Genomic DNA, 24886 nt, shown 5'->3' on the forward strand with positions numbered 1-24886 from the left:
GGAAGGCCAAATTCTGCTGAAACTCTTGAACTGCAGGAGTCTACATGGGAATTTGGGCTCTGGTGTCTATTTCAGAGAATGCATTTGATTTTAGATGCAATGGCTTCTCATTTTGCCCAGAGCTAATTCCACATATGTTAACCCCTCGCCCCCTCTCTTCCCTTCAAAAATAGCATTGATTGCTCTTATTTCCCTTAATGCCTGTGGACTGCTGCCATTAGTTTGAACTTTTGTATGTGAATCACATAAGGATGCAGTGTTTAAAAGTGTGCTTTGTTTTCTAAGAGGCTTCAACAAGATGATTCCTTCTGTTGTCTGAAATTTTAAGGATAAAGCATGGATGTCAAATGATTTACGGCTCTAGTCTGTTGAGCTGCATTCAGACTCCAGCAGATTTTGAAGTCACTTTTGCAGTGAGATTGGAGGCACTAGAGATCCAGAACACATGCACTGGCTGGCAGGATGAAATGCACAAGGTTCATGTAACTCTATTTACAACCAGCTTCCAACAACCATTTGATTTTCAAGCACTGCATTAGAGATTGCAAAAACATTTGTCTGGTCATTTTTGCTTTTGTTAAATACTGTTAGCAACTTTCCAGCTGCCATCCAACTTGGCAGGGAGAGGAACGGAGAAAGTATTAAAAAGTAAGAAGAAGATATCCCTTTCAGATTGTCAGGTTAACACTAAAAGCAGTTTTAAACCCTGGGACTTGAGCATTTCACTTTGCTCAAGTCTCATTGCCTTCTAGAGGACTCTGTAATGTGATGCTCCTCTCTTGTGTTTTTCTTCGCATTTTCTATCTTAACTCTCCTGACTCCTGAAGTCACCTCCCCAGGTTGAAAAGTTGTATTTTAGGTCATCATAAGTTCTGAGATTGTTCTATAATATATTCTTGAAGTGCTGATATGAGTTGTGTGTGCAACAGAATAACAGAAATACACTAAACAGTTGTGAACGCCTACTTTAATTTAAATAAGTGTGATGTGCTGCCCTTGTATATGCCTGAGATCGTTTTCCCTGAATGCTTATGATAGGGATATCCATAATCACCAGTCAAAGAACAGAAATCACCTTTTATAATGTGTTTAACCTGTTGTTAAATGACATGTGAATGGTGAAAGTGGAACACTCATTCAGCTTGTAATTTGCTTTGGGAATATATGAGATGAAAGAAATTGTGTGTATGTAATTTAGTGTAATTGTATTAATGCATCATGCTCCTGTCATTTGAGGAACATAGCTCTTGGAGTGTTCTGGAAATATCTGTGAGTGGTTTAGGTTTATATTACTTAATCTAATATCTGTAGACACCTTGTAACTACCTCCCAGTAAAATACTGCAAAAGAAAAATGCCAAAATAGTTGCTATCGGATGAGGAAGCTGTACATGCGAAATATACCAAATAACATCTGTTTTATTTTTGCAAATTTGAATGAATCACAAAAATTAAGTAATTTGTTTTTCACCAGCTATCACTCTAGTGTCAGATGGCTTCAACCTCTGAGGCAGATTTTCAGACATGCTAAGAATTTACAATGTAACATTTCAACTTCAAGTGCCCTTTAAAGTGCTAATTTACAGAATTTCTTCAGTCATACTGTTCTCATGTGTGTAAAACATAATTTTTAAGCCAATTGGTTTGTTTACATAAATCAGACAATTTCTGGTTCTGCATATCTGAAATTTGCAAGAGAGAGTTTCACTTCTGATTCCAAAATTTGAAAGGAATATGGTCCAGATGTGAAATCTATGTGATTTCTCAAACTGTAGCTTGAGATTTTTGTTTCTGAATTCAAAATTTGCTGTTCAGTTTCATTTCTGTTTCTTTCTGAAAATGTTCCTGCATTGATGCAAAAAGAAAAAGGTTTTTTTGAAGAAAGGAATTCACATAGAATGATTTCTGAAGTGATAGATTGCTGGGTCTTTTAAATCTGATACAATCATTCATCGATGGGCAGAATACTTGAACCTCTAAATAACTCTATCCGTAGTTTAAAAATTGCAGGCAGCAAGTGTCAGAAAGCCTACAGAATAAATAATTTTCCTGCTTTAATTATGAAGCAAAAAGCTTTCTATTTTTGTAAGTATCCTACTAAAATTGCCAATAAAAAGGTATGTGTGGGATAATCATGTTTTTTGAGTAGAAAATAAAGTCTGTTCTGTCAAGGCAATATTCTCTAGCTAAGTTGGAAGCAAAGATACATGCTGAAAACAGAAGTTCTGTTCAATATTTGGTGTACTATATTCTGTTCTTGAGCTATGTTCTTCAACTCCCATCTGATAACACCCCTGAAGAGGGTCCTTGTTACAGGAATTGTAACGTTACTCTGTGTGTTTACACTGCGTAGCCCAGTGTGGTCCTGCTCCATGACTGTGGTTTATGAGCACTCTAAATAATCATCAGTTGCAGCAAGCTTTCACATATGGATTTGATAGTTTGAAATTAACTCAGATGTTTCTAAGCCTCTGTGTATGTTCTTGTATAGTCCTTATCACACTGTGTAGATAGTGTATCCCAGTATAAACAGAAACAACTCCTTACAGTTATGTAATTGCAGGAGCATGAAATAAGAATTGGGTCATTGTTCATGCATATACTAATGTAGTACTGATATTGCTGAATAAAGCAATTTTTCTGGCAGAGCTGCTTGTGAAGAATATATACATTTCAAGGATATATGAGTTTCAAAAAACCCAAATGCTAACTGACATAAAATTAACTCTTAAAGATGGTTTCCCTGTGCACAGAGCACATACCCAATCTGATTTATAGGTGCCTGGTGAGGTGTGACTTAACTCCCTGCTCCTCCATTTGCAGAGATCAGGAAATTGTCAAAACTTGTCACAGCTCCAGTCCAGCCTGTGTGCTTGGGCTTCTTTTCTATGGAAACTAGAGCGTGATAAGGGGCTGCTGTGTGTTTGGGTATTGTCCAAATGTAGAGTTCATGTCTCTAGGGCATGCACCCGGACTCAGGAACTCAGAAGCATTCCTTCGTCTCTCATTACATATTGCCAACAACACTGACAATAATTAGGATGAGGACATAGAAAAGTAAGCTGAATTAATATGGAAATTAGTACTAGAGACATAATGGCATCGGATATGAAAGCATTAGGTCTTTACAAACAAGAATTAATTGAGCATTTGACAGCTAAGCCTGGTTTAATCAAATGGTGCATCAATAAAGTGATGGCACTGTTCAAATATTTGAAGGATCCGGGGGATGAAAAGACAGAGCGGGCATTGTTCTTCCTATACAGTACTGCATTTGTGCTGTAGCTCCGAAGTAAAACCAGTGTCCAGATAGTCCAGTGATTTCAAGCTTTATTGTATAGTGTGGAACAACACAGACAGAAAATGTGAGTTCTTATTATTCATTTGTGGATAACGCCATTACATTTATTGTGGATCCTATTAGCAAATTGCTGCAGTCAGGTGTAAAGTATTGTATTCTAGTGATAAATTCACATGACAGTCTTGCCTTGATTTGTAGTGACCTCCATCTAAGATGGATTATAGCACTGATTGCACTTTACTAAAAAGATATATTTAAAAAGGAATTTTGTTTTAAACTGGAAACTTCAGGAGAAAAAGCCTAAGTGAATCTGTAGCGCAGGAGGCCTGTCTCCTCCTTCAGGCCTGGCCGTGACTGGTTAGCTGTTATAGCAGAAAATGTCCTTGAACTGTTCAGAAATTGGCCACTGGCTCTAGCTCACACAAGACGAGGCCTGCCAGCGGTAAATGGGGAGATGCTTGACTGCATCTATTATTCACTGAGACAACTCACAGAGTGGCATTATAATACATAGACAACAGATAGGCAAACAAAACTCTTGAGATTCTTGGATCAATCTTACAATTTTTGAAAGATTTGACTCATTATGTTTTAACTTTTGCATTTGGAGATACTGTATAGCAACCTCCAGATCTGAAAATCCAGAAGGTGAGAGCAGAAGGTATCTTGCTGATTCCTGAGTTCTCCATATTGGCTTGTCCTTTTCTGAGTAGAGGTGGATGGAAGCAGGTGTTAAACAGAATATGTGCTTAAGTACTTTGATGAATTAGAAAAGAAAGACCATTTTGCAAATGCATTGTATGTCCTACACAATGCTGAGCTGGGCTGTACAAGCTGTAGTTCTGGGCAAAATTTGGCACTGAAAATTTTTGCTGGAATGTTAATTACTTCTGTGCACAAAGTGATGTTACTGAAATTTGGTTATCATATGAAATGTGAAGCTTTTACTAAACAGTACTTCAAAACTGTTATCTCAGAATACCATGGTAGGGTAATTTCAGAATACCAAATCCCAGATATTTCCTGAAAGTTCAGCTATAGAAAACTTTACTTAACAGTGATGTTGAAAAATGCATGTTAATCAGTGCAGAAGATCTTCCCCATCACATAATCTTATAATTGATGGTGTCATCAACAGCAGAGACAGTCATTTAAATTATGAATGCTTCTGGTTATGAGTGATGGAATTTTTTGGTATAGGAATTAAAGTGTATGCATTATTAGAACTAGCAGAAGAATTCAAGTCATGCTTTGGAGAAAAGTACAAAGTTAGACATGATTTAACATTCAGGAATATTTGGGTAACCAAGCATATTTTTCTTATAATTATGTAGGTATTACAAAACAGATAGAGAAGCAGCCTTTGAATAATGTTTGAAAGTTGTTCTAAGCCTAACTGAAGTTGGTGTATAAGGCCACCACTTTGAAATTAAAATATCTATAAGCAGTTATGTTAGTGCATTTATGGATGCAGGCAGGTGAAACAATCAGCTTAATCTTTGTCAATCTGTTCCATTTTGACGGAGCTAGTCCAGGGAGCTTTCTGATGAGTGGCAACTCTGATGGATCTGAGGGAGAGTGACTTCCTATGTAGGGGTGACCTGCTAATCTGGGGCATTTGCCTGAACATCTTCTACAATCACCTTCATTTGCAGGATATACTTCTATTTGGACTCCGGGTATATGGACAGCATTTAGTGAAGTGTCACTAGCAAAACAAAGAAAAACATAGGAACTCATCTTCTGCTGATATGGCCAGCCAATCACCTTCCAAAAGGAAGGTATCCTTAGGGTGAGTGGAACTGGATTTCACCCAGTTTTAAAACTGGAAGTATGAAAAACATGATCTGATAATCAGGCATCACTTTCACTGTATCTTGGTGTCCTCATTCTGCCATTTCTTCTAGCAAGCCCCTAGAGTTTTCCAAGGAAACCTGTGTAAACAACAATGGCAAAAATAGCGAGACAGCTGTTAGAGAAACAAAACCGATCAGTAAAGTAGAAAATAGAAGTACAGTCTTTAGAGGTTAAAATGCTGTAACTTCCTTTCCACATTTGCTTTTATGCTATTCTATTGAGGGAAACATCCATAAACCTCCTGGAGACTGCACTATGGAGTATCCCCTGTGTAGGGATATTGCCTGGGAGGTGGAATTTGAGAGTAATGACTCTGGGATGAGGCCATGGCGCTTTGGCCCATGTTATCTCAGCCTCTCCAGTAAGCCTGATTAGAGCCCATGGCAGCTTGCGGAGATTGGAGCTGGCTCTGGGCAGTGCAGAAGCCATCATTACAGAGCCTAACTCAGCTGTGCAGTGTACCTCTAGGAAGAAAAATAGCCTGAAACTGAGCTTCATCAAAAGAGCAAAATCTGCGTTGAGTACATTACTGTCTCATTACATGTAAATGAGGAGAGTTTGAATTTTTTCTTGTTCCTATAAAATAATCGAGGTAAGCCCCATTGAAACAGAGCAGCAATTTGTTTCGCTGAAGTGATCTTACAGTGCGTACTTCAAAGTGCAAGCAGTGGACTGTAGGCCAGTTGATACAACAATTTTACAGCCCTGCTATAAGGAGTAGGGGTAAGACTAAATATCCTAAGCTGCTTGCTTGTAATGACATGGGCTTGATGTAAGAAGTTCAGAACTGAGCTAATGTAGTTACTAAACTGTCTGTGTCCAGGGAATGCTGAACACAGGCAGAGCAGATGGAAGAGATTTAAAAAGCGTAGAATTGTAGATGAGGAATGTTCACAAATAAGGTGCCAAACATGAGATTTCTATGTATGTCTCTTTCCTGATTACTTTGAAGGATGTTAGGGTGAAAAAGCCTTAACATACAAAAATTACTGTTAACTCCATTTAGAATCAAATTAATTTGATACAAATAATGCTTTTCAAAATTATCTTTGTTTCCCTGCACTCCAGCCTAGCAAAAGCAAATCTGTATGTTTAACTCCACCACTTAATTTAGGACCATTTTAAGTTGTCTGATGAATTTGATAATTCAGCTTGTCCTCTACTGTTTCAGCTACTAAGGAAATTCCAGTTAGGATCTGCTGGATCAGATATCCTGTGTCTCAGCTGACCCAAAATCCCCATGATGGCTTTAGCACCATTCTTAAGAGAACCATGCAGACTAAGTGACTAACAGACTTGTTTACCTGATCGTGCTAGAGGATTTAATTTAAAAGATAGTGGCATCAATATTAGAAACCTCAGAATTAAAGGATGGTGTCTTGAATATCCTTAGTTTTTGCTGCTATTTAGTGCAATTAATTAGTAACAATTAATTAAGTAGAAAATAAAGTTTAATGGATCCCTCTTCTTTTTGGGAAACTCCACCAAAATTGTAAGTGAAAAGTAGAAATCTTTCTAGCATCCTTAAATGTTTTTTTTTTTCTGAACTCTAGTCTCTAAGGATCATGTACCTTACTCCCACTGTGCTTGTACTGAGCAAAGCCGGATAATGCTGTAGTAAGGACTATGTAGCTTGTGCTGCTGCTCCCAACACTAACGGTGTGGTCTTGGTGCAAAGGCAACAGTACAAAATAGAAAAAGACCATGAATATTACTCCAGCTCCAGGGTTTTCTAAAACCAGAGGCTCTCAGCAAGCTGAACAGGCTTAGTGCGTGTTAAGACTGTTTTTACGGATCCCTGACAGAGTGTAAAATTACAGACTGGTCAATGCAGATAAAGCTGACACATACTTTCAAGCATAGTGAGAGTTTAGGGCTATATTTAACGAAAACACTGAGTTCTGTGTTTGGGTAATACACTCTGCCTCCGTACCCAAAAAGAGTCACTGGAATACAAATTCTCTCTAGCTTCTCCTGTTGATTACATCCCACGTACTGATTTAAAATTTTATCAGAATGTGCTTGTTTGGGGAAAGGGATATGGTTTTGAGGTAAATACATGGAAAACATTTTCTTTAAATGCATCAGTTTTTTAACCCTCAAGGACTTAGACTCTTTTCTCTATACTGTTGGTAAAAATGCAGCATCGTATTCCCTTCCTTTGCATGCAGGTGCAAAAGTGCAATCATGACACGCTGGGGAGAGGGCGCGCATTTTCTGATGATGCCTAGAGCACATCTTTGCAACAAAGCTAAAAGAGTGTCTCCTGCACAGTGTGGACAGAACACCTATTTTTGCCTGTACCTCATAACTGATAACATTAGACTACTAGATTCAGGTTTTTCAAAGAGCTGCGCACTGAGTGCTGAGTTTTAAAAATCTGTCTGTCAATACTATAGTAGAAGCTGCTGGTACAGTGGAAAATGCGGGCAATGTGACTCTTCTGAACATTGAAAATTAGGCCCACTCCCCAAATGAATGTAATGCACTGTCTGTATTGTGTCAACTTTTAAATCTATGCAATTAATGTTCTAAAGTCCGTTTCTTTGAATCACGTGTGACAGGACTCTTTGCCTGGTGGTAACGGCTATTTCTGTTCTGAGGAACACTGAGCACTTTCCAGATCTTTCTGAGATATTTTTCATCATCTGACATTTCTGCAGGCAACGTTTGCTCAGTGGCGAATTGGATTGTAAATTCTCCAGCTGTGAAGTTATAGGAAACAGAAGTCTTGGCAAATTTCTAAACAGAGCTATGGTAAGGAGTGAGTGGGAATTTAATGAATATACATTGTAAAATCCATCTCTTAATTTGTTTTGATTAGGGTAAAGTGCCTGTATAATAGGGGGTTTTCTATTACATTTGTAAGTATGACAACACTGAAATTTATTACTTGCTCATATTATTTTTCTTAACTTTTCATTCTTGTAAAACTTTTGAGTTTCTCAGCATTGGGATTGTGGCCTCCTAACTTAGTATTTGTATTTAAATCCTCCCAGCTGAACAACTTAAAAAGAAATTATTTTTTGAAGTCACTACCACTTGGAAAGTATTTTCCCCTGTGCATGGAAAGACAGGCTCTGTACGTGGGTGGTAGCTATGTCAGACTTTTCTTTATGATTTTTTGTATTTATAGCTTTATAAGAAGAGGATGCTCAGAGAATTGCACTTAATAGCAACTGATAATAATCAGATGGTTTTATCCTGCATTAAGGAATCCCTCTGACCAGAAATACTTTTTCTGGATGAAGGAATCTAGTTAAAATCTCTGTGCGTCTCACCTTGGGTATGCCATAGTCTGTCTGAGACCAGCAATGCCGCTGTGTCCTGCCTCTTTAGTCTTGCTGGTTCATATAGCACAGTGACAGCCACTGTGGCTGATGAGAGCTGGACATAGCTCTTTCAGAGGCTGCTGCTGTTATTTCTGTATTGGCTAGAGAGCAGATGAGACTGCAGAATGCAACTTAACTTTCCCTTACAGGAATAAATACAATACACATCCTACACAGTGTTCCTGGGTCCAAGACAAGGAAATTTCATGGCTTTTTACAGGGACTGGACTGAGATTCAGTCTTCCAAGCGGAGCAATCATTTATAAATTATAGGAGCAAACATATGATATTTATAAATGCCTACTGTACGGAGACTTCCTGGTTCCATTGAAGTCAATAGCAGAATTCCCACTGACTTCAGCGCCAAGAGACTCTGGACTGCAATAAGACAAAGATTTCCCATTAAAATTATCATATAATTAGCATTGGGAAGCTGCTTAATGAAGTGGATCTGATAGCTACAGAAGCTGTGGATCATTAGTATGAATTGAATCTTTCTTTGTTTCTCTAGTAATTTCATTTAAAATTAACTAGTGTCCTTGTTTTTACCAAGCTCTATAAATTTTTCATCCTGTACCTCATCGTAGTTAAAGCCATCATAGTATTATTATTAGTGAAACCTACTTTGTGGACTCTGTCAAAATGGAAGTTTCTGCTGTGGTGATGTGGCTATTATCAGTCATATTCTTCAGAATACTAGCCATATTCTTAAATTTACTTTCCAGTCAAAAGAGGAACATTTCAATATATGGTCAAAGAAAGATGGTAATTTTCAGTGTCAGGAAGAAACACTCTTGAGACAGCAATAGTTGCAGGATCCCCAGGAATGGCAGGAGGTTGGTATTTGGCTGAATAGTTCACATGAGCTGAGTTTAGGAGTAAGGATCTTGCTCTGTAAGGGATCAACAGCAAGTACAGGACTGGGCCGCACTACTGTGCATTCTGTAGTTCTGCCACCAGGCAACTTCTGTCTTTATATTTAAATCATTTACGCTTATCAAAAAGACATATGCAAAACCCAGGATGGGATATCTGAATTCTAATTCCGATGTTGATGTTGAGCCTCCCTATGGCCCTGAACACTTATTATCGATCGTGTGCTTTGTGTCAGTACCTCCCTGTGCAGTCTGCCACACATGCATTTCAGTGATAGGCTTTGTCCCTAAAAGAGGGTCAAAGAAAGAGGTCAAAGCCAAAAGGGCAATTTGTGATATCGCCTCAGTGTGTGTTGAATAGGTTCTTGTGCTACAAATTGCTGCATTGCAAGACAGGTGAATCTAGGAATCAGATCCTACTAGTGTAAGTGTATCACAAAGTTGTTCCTATATGTTATTTCAGATGCTATTTGCCTATGAGTAAAACATGACTAATCTCTTTAATGACTTAAAAAGGTGGTGTATGGACTTGCTAGTTACCATTAATTAATTCTGAAGATGAAAAATTGTACTTAAATACAGGCCAGCTCATTTTTGTTTGTTTGTTTCTTTTTCTGTAAGTTCTTCATTTTAATAAGAACAGAATATGGCTTACACTAGTCCTGAGTCTTTGCTTGTCACTATATTGACAAAGCTTCTGTTGGAAGTCAGTTGAAGTTTTGCCTGATTTAGCACTGCTTTATGGTAGATTTGGTCCACTTATGAATTTTCCAAGTTATCAAGGCGTTAGTTTTATGTTAAACTGAAATAGTCCCATCTAATCTGCTATGCAAGACAATAATAAATGGCAAAATATTCAATTCATAAAACTCAAATTATTGGTATTTTTTCTATACTTCATTTTGTGCTGTACAGTTCATCTTGGTTTGGAGAGTGAAACAAATATTGTTATGGAGAGCAAAGAAACAGTGCAAATATATTTATATATTTCTAATTTTGTCTTTGGGTGTTGAATTGCCCTGGGTTAAGTTGCATAATGATAAGTAAAGCAACTGGACATAATCCAGTGCAAAGTGATGCATGAAACCAGCACTCTTCCCCCCTAGTGTGTGAAAATTTGTATCAGCAAGAAACAGATAGTCTAACTTGTATATAGTTGGAGAACTGTGTGCATTTTGATACCTACATTCTTTTAAAATGAATCATTCTTCAGTGCAGATGCAAGATCCCTAGCTTGCTGAAGCTAAGAAGTGACATGCTGACACTGGGCTACCATAACCCTTCATCTTCACTGACTTCTGTGTACTAATGTAACTCTCGTAAGTGGTGACCAAAGAGGAGCTGTGGTCCAGGCTGTGGTGAAAGCAGTTATTGTGCGGTATTACAGCACAATACTGTGCTTTGCAAACCCATATTGGAACCAGGGTTAGAGCCAGGGTTAGACCTGAAATCTGCTAGCATCTTGTCACAGATCCAGAACGCTAAGCCCCTCGTCACTGGTACTGTAGCTTACGACTGCTTGGAGTAGCCTTGCTGCAAAACTCACCGTCCTGTTCAGCCACTTTTTGTCCAGAAGATGGGGCAAGGTGCTTCCTTTTTAAGGAAAGGACCAGTCATTGCTTTTCTACTGGTCATCAGACATATTAATCATTACAGGCTCAACAACGATCATAAATGTAAATGCTTAGGGTAATGATTTTTGTTCTTTAAGCATCTTTCACCCTCAACGCCTAACATGTGACTTTCTACCAACTATGTAGCAGGGAACCCTCACGTATAAAAAAAGCCTTTGGTGTTAAAAGGAAATAACATATTTTTGATAAATAACTTACTTTTAAAACAGCCGCCCAGTATCAGATAGAGAATAATCAGAATAATTTCTCTGTTTTACCCTTTTTTTAAAGTAAAAAATTTAAAGCTTTGTATCTTTAGGCAGCTGTCCAACAGCTACTTTTATAAAACATAGAGTAACAGTATTTGTGTGAAAGAAAGAAGCAGAGGTTCAGTTCTGGAATGAAGCACCTATTTGGATGTTTGTTTGGTTTTCAAAATCCACATTCTCTGGGAGGTAGCTGTTGTACTGGGATTTGGAGCAGCACAAGAATGTAATGTAAATAAGTCAGATCAGTCTCCGGAGTAGGGAATGTTTTAAGTAATGTTACGGACTCAGCCAGTGTAAAAATGTGGGTAAAGATCATGCAGATTTTGACAGTTGCTCAATCAGTCAGGCAGCAATTCTGCACTTATATCTTTCTCAGTATGCCTCCTTTAAATAAGGCACAAACATGTAAATAACTTGCAGCTGATTTATCTTATTTTGTAGGTGAAGATTTGGAGCCTAATTGTAATTAAAAGTAAGTGTTTATGGCTGGCTTATTGACCTCCCAAAGCTGAAAGCAGCAATGGGAAAGCAAGCACATCTTCCTCTATGCTGTGACAGATTCTTCTGTCCATTGAATGTACAGCAAGCCTTTTCAAAACTGCTGGGATTTATTAATGACTTTGATTGTTTTGATTGACAAAGGGGCAACTGAACAAATGGTAAATCATCATGGATATGGTCATGTGTCTATGTGATCTCGGAATGGCATTTAAAGATTCAGGACTTGTTCCCAAGTGACTGAAGCAGTGGGGTGGGAACTGAGGCCTTACAGCTTTTTGTAGCAGATGCGCAGTACTTGAGTTTGCATGAGGTATAACTTAAACTATGCTGTTGGAACAGTCAGCTGTGAAGTATTCTGCTCTTACAATGGTCAAAGGAATGCTGTATGTTGGATAATCATTGCTGGAGCAGTAGAGGGATCAAGCTGGGCAAATTGACTGGTCTAACTTAAACCGCAGCAGAAGGATAAATGCTGTCTTCTCTAGCTGAGTTGAGGCATTCAGCAGTGGCTCAAAGCTGTCTCACCAGTGCCAATGGGCACAGAGCCACTGGAGGCTTTTTAATGGCTCTGATGTTGCTGTGATGCTCCTGGAGGGGGATATGAAGCAGCGGCAGTGGGTTTTTATTTATCCCAAACATGCACCTTGCACTTTGCTGCACTTTCTAGATATGTAACAGTCAACAGCCATGGAACTAGTCTTTCCAAAGGATGTGGCCACCATGTGTAGACTCATTAAATTCTACACCCACTCGGCAGTCAATCCTGGGAGATAAGATTATTTTTTGAGTCCTCTGTGATCATGGAGTGGGCAGGCTTTGCCTGAGAGGAAATGTCATAAGAATAGGATGGAAAAGAAGAGTGAATTCTGTTGCTTAAAGGCTGGTCCTGGAAGAACAGAAGGGATAATGCGCTAATCAAATTCTGACAAGGTATTAAGGAGAAAAAAAGGGAAAGCATTTTTCAGCTGCCTACACTAAAGCTGAATGCCTGAAAAATAAAGCAGTTCTTATGCATAAACATAATTGTGATTTAGTTGGCATTAACCAGGGAGAAGTCGTACAACTATAGCAGCCATAGACGTCAGTGTCTGCAAGAATGGGCCTCATGTATGTTGGTGATGCCAAGAATCAGGGAGACCACCTGTTCTGAGATGAAGTACAATATAAATAAATACAGCTCCTAATCTTGCCCACCTAATATCAACACAGGTAGCACACGTTGCATGTGATGCACGTTGACATGATTATGTGAATAAAGCACACATAGCCTGACCTGCTTTTACAGGGGAAATATAAGTAACAGGGGGTGTGATCATAGTCAAGTACTGTTTAGGGAGAGCTTTTCATTATGATCAGTGAGGTCTAGTCTCTTTCCTTCACTGTGATATTTATGTAAATGTGAGTTCATCAAACAGAAGCTGATTTTCAGACTACAGTGAAAGGCAGGTGATCCATCTCTGCATTGCACTCTGCAGCATGGCTCTGCTGCAGCCATGGTGGCAAAGACGGGGAGATCAAACCTTTGCACGTGTCAGCCAGGGGCTGGCTTGCTGAGTCCTCTTCCTTTATGTTTTCTGAGAGACTATACAGGAAAAGCAGAGAATGGAGGCTGAAGAGAAGTAAATAGGCAGGGAGAAGGGAATGACCAAGAGACAGGAAAATAACAAGAGTGAAAATGTGAGCAAGATCTCATCTTGTACTACACATCTCAGGCTATCTTGCCATTCTCCTTTTTGCTTCCATTGTCTGAGCTTGGCAGGAAGAACAGGACAAGGGTAGTAAGCCTGCAAAGTACGAAGTTACAAACTCCGGTAGGATTGACATCAGCATGTTAGGATGTCTCTTGGCTCCCCCAATTTTCTTTCCCTTCATATCTTACACTCATGTTTGTTACACTTTGTAAGACTTCTTAAAATGTAAAGCATTTAGGTACGGAGGATTTGCAAACGCTGATGTAGAAAACACTTGTTCAAGGATGGAGAGTGTGCAGTACTCACCCAGGTTGGCTCTCAGCCGCTGGACCGTCCCTGGCCCGGCCCAGACTCTGGCTCTTGGGCACCTCCCGGCCCGGCACCCGCAGAGAGGTTGGTGAGCGCCATCTTGTGGCTGCGGGGCTGTGGACGAGGTCCCCGGGGCTGCTGGGGAACGGATGAGGAGCGGTTCTTGAGTGCCAGGAGCCAACGGGATCAGGTCGTGAGGTGACTGCCTGCCCACAGAACATCGTGTCCTGTCGGCATGCCATTGGGTTTTACATCGTGCCTGCAAGCTACGCAGACAACCTGAGACCGTAAGCATGTGAAAAATCTAGCCTCTAAGAACACTTGTAATTATATTTTATGAAGAAGGCTACCCCTCTTACAGTGCTGAGTTAGCTGGGAGGATGAATATGAGGATTTATTTATTGACAGGTCACTAAATCCTGCCCTGCAGTGCAAAAATCGAGAGGCAAAATGTCAGTAGCAAAGTCAAGGAAGTTTCCAGTGCTGCCCCTTCCAGCTGCTCTGTTGTTTTGTGACCCCTCTGTTTGTGACTCCTCCGGTTCCCGCAGGTGATCATAGGGGTGCTCTGAGATAACCCAACCCCCTTTCGTCCTGCCAGGGTATCTTGTACGTGAGCCTTTGTCCCGCTGCCATTTTTTGTAGTGCATTTCTCCCCAGTGGAGGTTCAGTTCTCCAGAAAAATTTTCCCCTACAGTCTTGATGCTCTCATCAAGCTATGAGTAGCTCCCATTGGCATCGCTACCTGAATCATACCCACCCATACTAAACCTGATGTAGATGCCTTCTATTATGTGGAAACCTCAGAAATTGGATCCTCGACTACAGAAAGGACCCGATTTCAAACAAAGTAGTCCTTTGGGATTTGAAATATCGTGCAGTGCTATATCCACTGGCATGCAGGAGTGTCTAAGTGCACAGTCAGAGCCTATTGGAATTATGCTTATTCTAAGAGAATAAACCAGTTTATCCTGACAGGCTACAAATTACAGAAGATTTTGTGATCAAATCAGAATTATTCATACCAATTTCACATGTTCAAAAAAACAGAAAAATTAGATTTCATGTGATGGACAACCTGAGTGGGCTATGTGAGAGCTCTAGAGACAGATTATGATCACATCGGGATAGAGCTTAAAAGGAACAGTGAGTTCTAACTACGGTAAATGTGTTGCTGTTGTTGTTACTGTTATTAATACTATTCCCACAAATGTTTGAGATGTTGTAGGTATTCCTCAGACATGCAAGAAAGGATTATATTTGGCCAGGTAGTTCACAGTGGAATACGAGCTTTTTTTCAGTTTGACATGGAAAGAAATAAAATGAACCCAATATTGGTGATCACTTTGCTTCCTTGAGAACATGTTATGTAACTATTCTGCCTTTCTTTCCTCATAAAGTAGGGTGAGGAAGATGAACATATAGAGAAAAGAGCAATATAAAGACATTCAGCGATCCTGCAGTAGTTCAGAGAATCACCTTTGGCAGGTACAGAAGTGGTGTCCTTGAACTTACATAGTGCCACAGCATAAGTTCTTTATCGCATACCATACTTTGATAAAAGAGAGAAGAATCAATAAAGCAGAGAATGTAGACTGAACAACTGATGCTGAATAGAATTCTTATGAGACAAAGGGTATTTGAAAATAATAGAATAAACAATCCAAGTTTCTTAGTCCTCTGTGATAACCCATGTCCAATTTCGGTTACCAAAGGGGGGGCTACAGGAGGGTTACTCCTGATTTATGCCAAGAGAAGTAGGAATAGAAAAAACAAGCACTTACGGAATGAAAATTCAGCCGTAAGGTTGTAGAGGATAAAATGTCAACCAATAACTAGTTTAGGCAATGAAAGAGAGTGCATTATATTTGAACAGGGGGAGCCAGACTGCACTATTAGGCGAAGTGCTACTGCACTGGAGCCAGTGTAGCAGAATGGAACTGGAGAGAAGGAACTGGTCCAGTGAGGTCCCATCGTGTGTGTCCTTCCACACATCGCTATGCCCTGGTACAAATAAATCACAGCTGTCTGGGATGAGAAGTAGATCATTTAGCTATGTCTCATCTAATGCAACGTGCACTTCCCAGGCAGATGCCTGCTTTCAGGGGTGAAACTGAACAATTGGCAAAGCTGCAGTGTCTCACAGAAATGTGAAAAAACCTCAGAAGCTAACTAGTGCAGCAATGGGATGTCTTAGGAGGAGCCCACTGGTTCCCTATTGGTGGAACCTTTTGCCAATCAGAAAGGTCTGCAAAACATGGGATCCATACACAAGAAATACAGAGCAAGAGAGATCTTTAGGTGTATTCAAAACATTTATTGACCACAGACTCATTTTCTTACTTAGTTATACAACTCTTCTATGGGTATGTCAAGTTCCATCTTAAGACTGTTGAGGTTCCTTGCCCTTACTGCTGTCTTTGAAAGATTATGCCAATGTGTAATCTCCTTGAATAGTTAGAAAAGTTTTCTTTAGTTTTCAGTCTAAACATACTGCTGAGCAGATAATAAAAATTTGATCTCACAGTCATGTTAACCTTTAACTTAGTTCTTTTTCCATGCTATTTATCTCAAAATCTATTTATAAAGGACTTGCATATTGTTTCTCCGCTGTCACACTGAACAAACCATGCTCGTTTTATCTCTCCCTAAGACTGATATTTCTGTAATCGTTCTAATAGCCAGTCTGCACTGATTCCAGTGTAAGCTAATCTTTTTCAACACTGTTGTTTCGGTTTCGGCTGCCGCCGGCAACAAAAGCGCCACGCGGCCGCCCCTCCCCCCGCCGGCGTGCGGAGGAGAATGGAAAGAAAGAGGCAGAAACTGGTGGGTCGGGATAAGGGCAGTTTAACAGAACAGCAAACAGAGGGAAACAGGAACAACAATGATACAAATAAGGAGAAAACACAACAACGAACCGTAAGACCCAGACAGCTGCTCTCCCGAAACAGGACCGGCGCCGCGCCCCCCACCCAAGCCGCGAGTGCGTTCCCGCCGTGCCGCCCCCCCCCCACCGGAACCCAGCGTGATGTCACATGGTATGGAATACCGGGCTCTGTTTGGCCAGGTGGGGTCAGCCCCCACCCCCCGGCTGTGCCCCTTCCTGGAGTCCGGTGAAAATTAACCCTGTCCTGGCCAAACCCAGGACAACTGTTGACCAGAATTGTATAAATACTTCACACAAAATCTTATGAGTGCCTTGTCTAGAACTCCCAATATTTCCTTCTCTACTGAAAATCTCATCTAATCCATATGAACATCACCTTAGCTGTTTCCACAGCTGTGTCATACTGGCGGTTCTGGCACACTGACAGTCTATCAGCACACTTGTATCTCTTTCCTTCTCTGTTGTTTCCAGCTGAGGAATCCCAAGAACATCACTTTGCAGTTCACATTATTGAATTTCTATCACTGCAGGCAAGAAGGTCATCTAATTCCAGTGTTGACGATCTGGTCCTCCTCAGTATTGGCAATACTTTCCAGCTTTGCATCACATGCAAACTTTTTGAGGCTGGGCCTGATCGTTATTCCTGTTTCCTGGAAGTATACATTAAATGGTGTTGCTCCAAAGACCGATCCCTGAGGAACACTGTTGGGTAATTTGCTCCATTCTTATAACTCCTTTTTTGTTGTAACCTGTTGCTCCTTTTTCACATTGTTTTTGCGTTAATCCCCATCATCTCCACTTTCAGTAGTGATTTCCTGTGGAGCACTGTACCAAATGCTCTGTTTCAACTTCAGCAGACTGAGTTCACTGCATTATTCAGTTCTAAAAAGACAATTATCTCACTGAAAATATGCTAGCTTGGTCTGATATCCTCTACTTTTGTAAAACATGTATTTTTTCTTGCATTCTGCTTGCCTCCCTGCAATCGATTGTTCTTTCTTTCAAAATTTGTTCTAAGACTTAGCATTATACTGACTTTGAAAAATACATTTTAGAGTATATATACTTTCTAAAAATACTTTTTAGAATATAAACATTATATTTGCTATACTGAAGTCCTAGGCAAGCTTTCATTCAGATTCCTTAAACACTGGCTGCTTTTACTTGTAATTTCATATACCAGTTATTGCAGTGTACAAAGGAGGAGATTGTATGTATCCCTCAATGTTTTTTGCATTAAGAAATACAGTTTTTATCTCCTAAGAAATTGTAATTGCTGTTATAGGATCATAGAATCATAGAACCACAAAATGCCTTGGGTTGGAAGGGACCTTCAGAGGCCATCTAGCCCAAACCCCTGCAGTGAGCAGGGACATCTTCAACAGACCAGGCTGCTCAGAGCCCCATCCAGCCTGGCCTTGGATGTTCCCAGGGATGGGGCATCGACCACTTCTCTGGGCAGCCTGTGCCAGTGTTTCACCACCCTCATGGTAAAAAATTTCTTCCTTATATCCAGTCTAAATCTGCCCTCCCTTAGTTTAACACCATTGCTCCTTGTTCTGTCACAACAGGCCTTGCTAAAAAGATTGTCCCCACCTTTCCTATAGGCCTCCTTTAAGTACTGAAAGGCCGCAGTAAGGTCTTCCTGCAGCCTTCTCTTCCTCAGGCTGAACAGCCCCAGCTCTCCCAGCCTTTCCTCACAGGAGAGGTGTTCCAGCCCTCGGATCATTTTTGTCGCCCTCCTCTGGCCCCGCTCCAACAGTTCCATGTCCTTCTTGTGCTGGGGGCTCCAGAGCTGGACGCAGGACTCCCAGGGGGGTCTCACCAGAGCAGAGTAGAGTGGCAGTATCAGTTATCCTACTGTTTCCTTTGTATATCATTCCCATCTGTCATTAGCCATTCATAAATCAAAGCAAAGGTCCTCTTTGCTCACTCTGAAGTAACACTGTCTCTTGTTCGTTAATTGATTAAAGAAAACCATCATCCCTATGTCTTTGATGGAGCCCTGCCATCGTTGGTGGCATTTATTTTCTGCTTGATGTCTGGGAAGTTAAAGTCTTCCATAAGCAAAGAGTTGTGTTATTCTTTTCTTGTAATTCTACATCCCTTATAATTTATATCCAACTTTGAATAGAGGAAGGAGGCTGTAAAAGGTCCTCAAGACTATCCTTCTGGGGCAGTTTATATCATCTCTTGTCCCAGTAATTTCCGCCCGAACAGAATCTATTTCACCGGTGTGATCACAGATTTCCTTACACTCAGCCATTTCCTTAACATTCAGTGATACCCTTCCTTCCCTGCTCTCATTTCTGTCTTTCCTAAGAAGCTCCCTGCATAGTGCATTAGTGGAAATATTCTGTCCCCAGTTGAAGTGCAGGAGGCATCTCCGTGCTCCAACAGAGTTGTTTGTAGACCTTGGAGCTTCCGATTTCTGATGTTGCCTTTGGCGTTGCCATTCTGTCTATGCAAGACAATTTTCAACAGAGACAGGACACGTCTTGTCTGAGGCACACAGAAGAGAAGCTGTGTACTGCCAGTGGTCAGCTGGTAACTGAATACTTTTCACAGCCAAAGGTGGTCTGAAATAGACATTTGATAATTTAGTTGCCTGTCTGAACACCCTGACTCCATAGGTCCTCGGGCCCTGACTATCCACTCAGGGTTATCAGAGAGAAATATTAATATGAAGTTAGAGTACATAAACACTTTTTCATGCTTATTGATTTGTTGCCCTGTGGATGTCACTTTTTCAGTGTTTTTCTGCCATCCGGAGCCAATGAGAATAGTCAGGGTGCTTCCTACAGAGAGATCTGTTTGAACTAACGAGTCATGTCCATGTCTTACTTGTTCTTTACTTCTTCAGAGAAATTATTTTAGCCACATCATGAAGGCATTCACTGAGATAATAAATTTCAGCAGGGCCAGGGGCCAGGGGAGAACTGCTCTCCCACATACGTGATCCCCTGAATCCACCAGAGATTTCCTTCTCAGCAGTGAGTGCAACATCAAACAAAAAATAAAGGACTTGTTGAGAAACGGCATTGCTGAAGTTCTTTTCACCCCAGTCACTTGTGGCTGCACACACCCAGCTGCTGTTGTTGGGAGTGCCTCCAGACAGAGCCGAATGATGCAAAACATTTTTCAAATATTTGTACAGTGAAGAATTCCCATCATAAGCTCAGGAGCAACTGTTTTCAGAAAGTAAATATTGTGCACTTCTATGTTAGATAATAGCTAAGGCAGCATGCATTGTAGCTGGAGCCTGAAGGGAAAGCATGGCAGCGAGTCGAAAGAGATATTCTTGCCTCCTGAATCAGGATGAGACCCGCTGTGCGGTTCAAGCAATGCTTTCCCTTTCATCCATTACTACTGGCTGCAATGCATCATGCTTAAATTTTCAGAGATGTAAAATTAAATTGGAAATGGGGAGAGCAGCAAAAGTTTTGGTGAAATGTGGAAAGAGTAATAATTTTGTATCTGACTCATCCTCGAACCATTCCATCAGGTCAAAAATAGCTCAACTCCTCTTCAAAGATAAGTGCCAGCAACAGCATCCCAGCAGTTCCACAGTGTTTAGCAGCTCTGGTCGGGACTTCTGCATTTCTCCATGTAGCAAGAACAGCCTTCCTTAATTGCAGTGTTATTAATTCAGATACAGTAACTCTCCTGCCTGTTATCTGATAGCACTTTTTGATTTTGTTTCACTACTGCTGTTCTCACAACTTTCCATTGTAGTATGTTACTTACAGAAAAGGTTGGCACTTACCTGGCATATTGTATCTGCAAAAGGTTGTAGTAGGTCTTAATTAGGAGTTCTCGGAGCATATTAGGAGATCATTTCTCAATAGGAAGGCTAGGAACAGCAAGTTTAGTATTGGAGCGTCCCACTGGTATTTCTTTGGGCTCTGTTTGATGCTCAGAATATTTTTTGAACAGATTTTTGTCAGAGTCATGTCTTTTGAGGAGTTTGGGGATTGACTACTGCAAAAGGACAATATGATTTACAGACGTACCACCAGTGCAATAGTGTTTCTAAAATGATAGAATGGTTTGCAGAGAACTTTTGGCCTGCTGGTTACAAATTTTATACACCTTCTTCCCACTAGCTGAATGGCGGGAAACGATCTGAAGTTTCTTGTCTTGGCAAGGCACGAGGCAGTCTGGATGAGTCTAAGAGTGAAACATCTAGAATGAAGACAACAGGAAACACAGGCACAAGGGCATAGAATGAGGTGAGGAGGGCTAACTTGACAGTACTGATATTTGTTACATTGCACAGTGTTATCCTAAGCTTGCTTCTGGCTGGAATGGAGAGCTGAAGGGGAATTTATACTTCCAGTGAATGAGACTGGAGGTGATGCAGATGTGAAATGGTTAACTTGAGGAAGTGATGGAATCCATCTAGAACAGGACAAAGCCAGCATCTCTGCTTATCCTCAGGAGTGGCTTGAATGCTAACAGATCTGCAGCACAACTGAAGTCCTTGTTTTTCCTGTTGCCTAGCTTCGTTAGGAACTGAAACATCTTTTGCCTCTTCACAGAATCACAGAATCACAGAATCACAGAATGGTAGGGGTTGGAAGGGACCTCTGTGGGTCATCTAGTCCAACCCTCCTGCCGAAGCAGGGTCTCCTACAGCAGGCTGCACAGGACCTTGTCCAGGCGGGTCTTGAATATCTCCAGAGAAGGAGACTCCACAGCCTCCCTGGGCAGCCTGTTCCAGTGGTCCGTCACCCTCAGAGGGAAGAAATTCTTCCTCATGTTCAGATGGAACTTCCTGTGCCTCAGTTTGTGCCCATTGCCCCTTGTCCTGTCACTGGGCACCACTGAAAAGAGTCTTGCCCCATCCTCCTGACACCAACCCTTCAGATATTTATAAACATTTATGAGGTCCCCTCTCAGCCTTCTCTTACTCAGGCTGAACAAGCCCAGCTCCCTCAGCCTCTCCTCGTAGGAGAGAGGCTCCAGTCCCCTCATCATCCTTGTAGCCCTCCGCTGGACTCTCTCCAGTAGCTCCTCATTTTTCTTGAAGTGGGGAGCCCAGAACTGGACAGAGTACTCCAGATGGGGCCTCCCTAGGGCAGTGTAGAGGGGAAGGAGAACCTCCCTCGACCTACTGGCCACACTCCTCTTGATGCACCCCAGGATCCCATTAGCTTTCTTGGCAGCCAGGGCACACTGCTGGCTCATGGTCAACCTGTCGTCCATGTCTTGCAACTCCTTTGAAGTCAACAGATTTGCATGCCAGAGTTTGGAGCAGAGGCTGGGTGCTCTCTGTTGCCAGTGCTTTTTGCATGCCTTTACTGATGGGGGAGTGAGACAGGAGGGTTGTTTCACATCGCAGAAGAATTACAGGTGGGAAGTGACAGTTGAAATAAACAGTTTATCTTCTGCCTACAGGTTTAGGATGGAGAGTGAACATGAGTCTACCTAAAGTTGGTGAGCAGATCCAGCTTATGTGATTCATATGAGTAATTCCATGCAGTCTATATAGTGCTACCTGGGTTGTAAGCTCGATTGGGTAGATGTGATTTTGTCTATGGCTTCAGCTCTTAGGCAGTATATCACTGCAAATACTACCATAATTAAATGCTGATGAAGAAAATGGGGCAAATGTGTGCTCTGTTTCTGAACGTCATCGTTCAGCTCCAACTCAGGTGGAGTTTTGTACGTGCAGCAGTATTTGTGATAGCTGAATAGAGATGACAGAACAAACCTGAAACATTGATTATTCTATGGGCACAACTACATGCTATGTATCATGTTTCTTAGAGATATCAGTGCAAGTGTGTAATAGTATTAAAGGTAATATCATTAATACTCTTTGTATTTTAATCCCACCTAACTCCCAATATATGTCCCAGGCCCAATTAGGGATGTCTGAATGATTTGGAAAAACAAGTACTTTTAGTGCCTTCACAGTCCAGGCAGTTACCAGTTCAGCTATTTATAGTCTACAGCATCAATCCAGGTCTTTCCAAAGCATTGTACTCACATTATGTACTCGACAAAAAACTTTAAAATGCAAACTTTCATTATGATTTTAACTCTTTCAGGCAGTGTTACCGAATCCGGATTGTGATCCTGCAAGATGCACCCGTCAATATTGGAACCCATAGAGTTGAAGTTCTTGTGACTGCAAAATCAAAGTGCAAAGACTCAATTGACTTGTGGGATAGAGAAGCCTTATGCAATATCTCACATCTTGTTCTGTAATCTCAAGATACATAACGTGAGTTTCCAGGGGATGCTTGCTTGAGGGTTGAGCAGAAGGGAAGATCCCAACATCCTAGCCTGTTATTTTCTTTCACCATAGATTCATCAGTAGCTAGGAGAAATGTTTTATAAGTGATCACATATTTGTTTGTTCAGAACTGTATTGTAATGTCAATTACATGCCAGTGAAAATACAGAATAATCTTTCCTGTTTACAGAATCAAAGCTACGCAGTCTAGACCTCAATTTCCCCGAAGTCTGTGGTATTTATTTAAAGCTTCAGTTTTGACCTACATCCACTTCTCCTTTCTAAAACCTACATAAAGTTCTGACTTACAGCAGTTTTCTTCTTAAGGTCATTAATGTATGTGTATGTAAAATCAAGAATTCCAGCCTCTTACCACATGAAGTATATAATATTTTCTAGAAAAGTCATTGTTTCTACATAAAGATATGCAGAGGATATTGTGGGCAGGGTAAAAAAAGTGTGGTCCATATATATTTAACTGCTTTAACTTGACTTATCTGGTTTTATAAGCAGCATTGTCAGGGGAATTAACTGCATCAGAGTCAGTGGAGAGAAAAATCAAGGAAGAGTTCTACTCACAACAAATTAAGCTTTAATACTGCAACGTTATCATTATGTGTTGAAGGCTGTTGAAAGTCATGTTGCTGGGAATAACCAGGGGGCTTGTTAATGCAGTCATGATAATCTTGCTGACAGAAGCTCACTTTCAGGAAATGCAATGTGAAATTTTCCTTAGGTTCTCATCTCATTCCCCTACTGTGTTTATTTCACTCTTAGTGTGCTTTGTTTTTACTCTCTCAGTTAGGAACTCATTTTTCAGCATTTATGAAACTGTATCATGCATGATGAGCAAGTCTGAAAAGGATCTTCAGCGAATGCAAGTTACATCTTCTTTTCCTAGTTTTGGGAATGGGAGTTGCCTCAACTCAGTTCAGTTGAGGCCCTTGCATAAATAGGGTCATATTGTGCTTCTAAACATAGGCACAATACAAGGCAGATCCCAAGTTTCTGCTTCTTGTCGTTCCATTTTGAAAGACACTGTTTTCTTCCTAGCATGTCCTTTTTGAGGAGTAAGCCCTAAGTGGGTGTATTTCTTCCTTTCTAGTAATCTCTATAATAATCTTATCAGTCTTTTAGGGGCTGACCCTTCATTCTGTGAATGGCCGGAACTGCTGTGGAAGTCTGTAGCAGTTAAAAAAAGGTGCAGAATCAAGGAGATACTCTGCTAGCACTTGAAAGCTTACAGAATTTGTAGCACTAATGAAGACATTGTTCCTCTGGGATTTTGTATACATTTTTATGTATGTCTATCACGTGCAGATCTATCTGTGGAATTCCTTTTCCATCCTTCCTCAGTAATTATTTTTTTTAAGATTGGGCAGGAGCCCGTGTTCTTTCGCCAAATGTAGTAATGTGAAGCAAAAGCAAAAGCATATCAATAATAATGCAGTAGGCAGAGAACACGTGAATGCCCGTTCTACTTCAAATCCATTTGACTATGTCTCATTTATGCGAAGATCGCTATACGCTGATCATGCAGAAAACAATCAGACCCAGTATAAGAACCTCTTTCTTTTCCAGAGTGGTGTAAATAAACATGACTATAAATGATAGCTGTTCCCAGTATTTCCTGGACCAGATGATGAATTTGACTCAAAATTACATATGCAAAATGCATGACCAATTGCATATTTTAGTTTGTAATTATCACAAGTGCATATGATAATTGCTTGTTATGCAGTAGCAGTAAAATGAAAAAAACTGCGTCAGTTTTTGTTGTCAATACATTTTCAGTGTATAACAACTAATTTATTGGTCCTCTGAACGTAATGAATGTTCTTTATGTGGAAGATCTATATATATCTATAAATCACTAAATGCAAGATTCCTTCAACACAGGGTCAGCAAATCCATAATTTATTAGGTACATGCTGTGTTCCAAATGGTGACCTTTGTATCAATGTCTTAGTTTTTAGCCTCTGTAACAGTGGGATGAGCATTGTGTTTTCAC

General features: G+C 40.5%; 1 long non-coding RNA gene across 1 annotated transcript in view; it reads left to right on the forward strand.

The window, feature by feature from the left end:
* LOC142363241 (uncharacterized) overlaps window positions 1-24886 on the forward strand; it is a 59692-nt gene that overhangs the window by 33964 nt on the left and 842 nt on the right. Inside the window, exons 3-4 of the long non-coding RNA XR_012765611.1 lie at window positions 22032-22070; window positions 22688-22863. This is a non-coding gene — a long non-coding RNA (uncharacterized LOC142363241). The remainder of the gene's footprint in view (window positions 1-22031; window positions 22071-22687; window positions 22864-24886) is intronic.

Source organism: Opisthocomus hoazin, chromosome 15 (genome assembly GCF_030867145.1).
Source record: "Opisthocomus hoazin isolate bOpiHoa1 chromosome 15, bOpiHoa1.hap1, whole genome shotgun sequence".
Taxonomy (NCBI): domain Eukaryota; kingdom Metazoa; phylum Chordata; class Aves; order Opisthocomiformes; family Opisthocomidae; genus Opisthocomus; species Opisthocomus hoazin.